The following is a 5,561-nucleotide window of genomic DNA, read 5'->3' as shown; positions in this document are numbered from 1 at the left end:
AATCTATTTATATTTACAATATAATTAAACTATTATTTAATAAATTATTTATTTAAATTAACTTTTTAATATACGATTTATTAATATTATTAGAAAAGTGTGTAATTTAATCATTTTCTATATCATTGTATCTTAACATACTCCACGTAAAAACTTATTTTGTTATATCCTTTCTAATATAAACCTTTAGATTGATCGTCTAATAATTTCATTGAACCATATATATTAGTGAAACATTAATGCTAAGTATTTTTACTGAAATATTTTAGATGTGAACATAAATTTGTTGTCGTAACTATATGTAAGCATGCGTTGATACTTGATAGTTATAGTTTATATCATATCACATCAGCTTAATTATAATTTGTTTTAAGGTCAAAAGCTTAATTATATATATATATTTTTGTTATCCTTTAGTCCGCTGCGGATCGGATTTAAATTCTATTTAAAAGTTTATCATTGATAAATAGAATACTGCATGCACAAATTAGAATTGGTACTCCAATATTTATTTAAACAGATTAATAAACTAATTATTAGACCAACCTAATTTGATTAAAATTTAATTATATTTAATTTAGGAAATGAAAGCATTAGCGACGGTAAGCTTGAGTTCAAGTCAAGTTTCTTTCATGAAACCCTTTGAGGCCTCTAATTGGGCCCACCAAAAGCCCCGTTCACACATGCACAAATCACAACCCCCCATTTCCCTTTACACACTTTCTTTCCAGGCTCGTCTTAATGTTATTTACTGAGAGATATTATCATCTTCCTTAAAATAAATAATACTTATTTTATATTAATTTAACTAATTTTTCTTTTTTCAACCATTTTATAACGACAAATTAATATAAAGTAAAAATCAATCTTCTTTTCATAGTGTATATAAGAAATTTCTTAATTAGACAATAAATTTGAACTTACATACTTGATTTTATTTGTATTTTTTATTGTACACTAGCAACACTACTATGAAATTACACTTATTACCTACTTATATTATTATTTTTATTTAATGAAATTAAAAATATTATAGTCCCAAAAAAATTATAGAAATTATAAATCTAATGGAAATTAAGTCCCAATTTTTTTTACGTTTTATCAACTCGTCATTTTAGAATAAATATACCATTAAATTTATTACCCACACATATAATGATATAAAGAGATGTTTATACCAAGTGTAAATCTTATCGACACACAATTAATTTGAAATAATTTATTAATGTGCAATAAATTTCATCAACCCAATTATTGAATTCCAATATATTATTATATAGATCAATCTAATAAAATATGAAATGGGTTTGACATATAATCATAATACTTTATTTTATAGATATTTTAGTTTAAAAATACAAATAAATATTACTATTATGTTATATATTTATGATTTTTCAAAATTTCTAAAGATTAATATGTTTATTTATCAAAATAATATAACACTAACTGTTGAATTATGAAATTCATAATACATATAAAATATAGTTACATCTATTGTAAATATAGTAGATCACTCCTTTTTCTACATATAAATTCTTCTTTTTAAATATCCCATGAACTGTATAACTACTAATTAATGATCCTTGTCATACCCAAATTAGTTGAATAGATAAGAGTTAGAAAGAATAAAGAAAGCATCAAAAGCTGGGGAGAGAATAAATTAAATATCGAAATTAAGTGATAGATGTCCAATCTTAATTGATGCTTTTTCCCATTCGAATAAATTAAATATGTTCGAATTAAAATTTTTGTTGGACCTCTTATAGTATATTATTATTTAATTTTCTGTTCTATTATGAAATTATTGTGATATAAATAAGCACGCATAAAATTGGAGGGCAGCCTAATCAAATCAAATATATACTACAATACTATCACTTCCATTGGCCTCTCTTGCACGCATCAAATTCATCACAATAATTTGTCTTAGATGATAAAAACAGTGTGTCATTTCAAGCTATTAATTAATGTATAACCTAAACATGCAAATTCTAATGTAAGGATTATCTAAGTGCCACAGAAGAAAAATAGGAAAAGCCACTAGTTAATAATTAATATGAATAATTGAATACTAAGCATTGAGATGTTTTGAGGAAACGACAAAAGCATTTGTGACGAAATTGCTTACGTAGAAGAGTATAAGTCTTCTATATATATGTGTGTGTCTTTCTATTGTCAATTGTCAATTGTCAATTTCTTCCTTTATTATTTTTCCATTGACCTTTTTTGGGTACATCTCTAATGACCTATGCAAATAATCTAGGAGTGTCTAAAGATTACAAACCTCCATGAAAAATTATTGACCTTTGCTTGATTTCATAAACCTTAGCATGCCTCATCATGTTCCCAAAACTACGCGGCGCTCTCTTTTGCACATACATACTCCATCATAGTTTCTAAATGTTCATATTATGATTGAGATATGTTGTATTATTGCAACTCTCTTAATTATCACAAAGATCAACTTCAATTTGCTTAAAACAAATCATAAATAAATTCAATAGAACAACTAACAAATATAAATTATGAAAAAAAGTGAGAATTTTCAAGAGCATTACTAGAAGTAGGCAAAACAAAATTGCATAGACTTAAGAGAGAGGAAGAATTTGACCTCATTAGATATCATTCTGTGGGTTACTGTGAGAAGCTCTCGATTACTGGAAAGATTTCGAGAAAAAATTATGTGAGAAAAAATAAGATGAGAAGACGCTACATCCCATATCTAATGATACATAGCATTAATATATTTAAATCTTGCATAAAAGGTAGAATTCTTAGTAAGATGAATAATGCTTTGACTATCAGAATATAACACATAATGTTCTTGATTGAAACTAATCTCTCCAAGAAATATCATCCACAACAACTCTTTGCATGCTTCAGTTGCTGCAATAAACTCTGTCTCTGTGGTAGAAAGTGCAACAAATTTTGATTTGGATGTGGTATCTTCTCATATTATTTTCTCTCACTTGGTTCCTCTTCGAAGTCTCCTCAGTAGTCAAGACTTGAGAGCTCCCCGTGGTGGTCTAACAGGTGGTATTAGAACCGATGGTTAATTGGTCTAATATTTAATGAGTATTCAAAGTGAAGCATCGAATGTCTTTCTGAAAAGGGTGGTCCAAATGGCATGTCCCACAGTGTGGTGCAGCAGTATAAGGGACAAATACTCAAATATGGTGTAGGACCTAAAAGAGGGAGAGTTGATGCTTGATGTGGAAACTCACACTTGAAGGGGAGTTGTTAATGCTACAAGTGTGAGGAGTGCATAAAATTAGTCCCACATCAAAGATAATAAAAAGAAATAAGGAGTTTATAAAATGAAAGACCCATTAACTTAACACTTTAATATTTTAAGTTGGATGTGATGTCTTCTAACTTATTTTCTCTCATTTGGTTCCTCTCCAAAGCCTCCCTAGTAATCGAGAGCTCCCTTTAAAGCTTTCTTATTTCGAGACATTCAAATTTGCTAGCATCCAACAATGAGCAAACTAAACTTCCTTAGCTTTTTTTCATTAATCTAGATACTGAAATCATCAATTAATTTGTTCCACCAATTAGCCATATGAGAAAAGGAGTCATACGACATAATTTCGTCTAATAAAAGTTGGACCCATACTTGTTGAGATGCATAGCAAATTAAACATCAAAACAATGGAGTCTAGATTCTGGTTCTAGGTTGAAAACTTGACAAGTAGAGGAGATTGAAGGTATTCACTGGTTGAGTTTTATTTTGATAGTGATAGAAGGAAGTCGAGCTCATGATGGTTACCGATAGATAGTTAGTTAGGAATCAGCATGATGAACATGTTAGTTAGATAGTTTTGGAGTTTGTTAGGAGAATGCCAGCATGGCACTAGTTAGTTAGAGATTAATTTAAGCCTTGTAGATATTTATAGTCACAAGACTCTGTATACATAAACCTACATGTAACTAGGTAGATAAGTGAGATTCATCATTATAGAAATGTGAATACAAGAGAGAAATTTTCTCTTTCTGCGTTCATAGCTCTCTACTTCTTCTCTGTGCATGAGTTCTCTCTTTGTAAGCTCCTAAACGCAACCGCCAAACTCATCTAAGAGATCAATTGCATACTTACGTTGGTAAAAAAAGGATGCCTTTGCTACTCCTTAGAACTTCAAACCCAAGGAAGTATTTGAGAACCCCTAGGTCCTTGATTTTTAACTTGGCATCCAAGAGGGCTTTCACTCTTTCAATTTCTTTCATGTCATTTTCAGCTAGAATAAGATCGTCAACATACACCAAAAGGGCAGTGAAGGCAGTAGAGCTGTCTTTGGTGAATAGAGAGTGATCAGCTCGTGATTGGGTGTAGCCTGACGCCTTCAATACTAAGCACAATTTATGATTCTATTGCTGACTGGCCATCTTAAGACCATGGAGAGAACGCTCAAGTTTGCACACACTGTTGGGAGGTGCGGAGAGACTGGACATTTTCACCATAGAGAAACATGTATCAAAGTAGTCAAATGGAAAATTATACAATTGGTCCCTACACTTTTGGTGAAATTACAAATTAGTCCTTACACTTTAAAAGTTTATAATTGGATCTCTAAAGAGAATTAAAATTTACAATTTAGTCCCCGCTGTTCAAAAAGTGTTTGATTTAACAGAATATTCTCAGTATATTCTTTATTTTAACAGAATATTCTGTTAAATTAAACACTTTTGAACGGCGGGGACTTAATTATAAATTTTAATTCTTTTTAGGGACCCAATTACAAACTTTTAAAGTGTAAGGACTGATGAACGGATAATTTATACGCTTTTTGGCTTGTTTTTAGATAGTTTTTAGTAGGATCTATTTACTTTTTAGTATATTTTTATTAGTTTTTAAGCAAAATTCACATTTCTGTACTTTACTATGAGTTTGTGTATTTTTCTGTGATTTCAGGTATTTTCTGGCTGAAATTGAGGGACCTGAGCAAAAATCTGATTCAGAGACTGAAAAAGGACTGCTGATGCTATTGGATTCTGACCTCCCTGCACTCGGAATGGATTGTTTGGAGCTACAGAAACCCAAATGGCGCGCTCTCAAATTTGTTGAAAAGTAGACATCCAGGGCTTTCTAGCAATATATAATTGTTTATACTTTGTCCGAGTTTTGACGACGCAAACTGGCGTTCAAACGCCAACTTCCTGTCCTATTCTGGAGTTAAACGCCAGAAACAGGATAGAAGATGGAGTTAAATGCCCAAACTGGCATAAAATCTGGCGTTTAACTCCAAGAAAAGAATCTACACATGAAAACTTTAATGCTCAGCCCAAGCACACACCAAGTGGCCCGAAAGTGAAATTCTGCATCATTTACTTATTTCTGTAAATCCTAGTAACTAGTTTATTATAAATAGAATATTTTACTATTGTGTTAGGGATCTTTGATTAATTTTATGCTATCTTAAACATTGGGGGCTGGCCTCACGACCATGCCTGGACCATCATCACTTATGTATTTTCAACGGTGGAGTTTCTACACACCATAAATTAAGGTGTGGAGCTCTGCTGTTCCTCGAGTATTAATGCAAAGTACTATTGTTCTTCTA

The sequence above is a fragment of the Arachis duranensis genome, chromosome 4 (assembly GCF_000817695.3).
Source record: "Arachis duranensis cultivar V14167 chromosome 4, aradu.V14167.gnm2.J7QH, whole genome shotgun sequence".
Classification (NCBI taxonomy): domain Eukaryota; kingdom Viridiplantae; phylum Streptophyta; class Magnoliopsida; order Fabales; family Fabaceae; genus Arachis; species Arachis duranensis.
The sequence above is the reverse complement of the archived record's forward strand: the minus strand, read 5'-3'. Positions refer to the sequence as shown.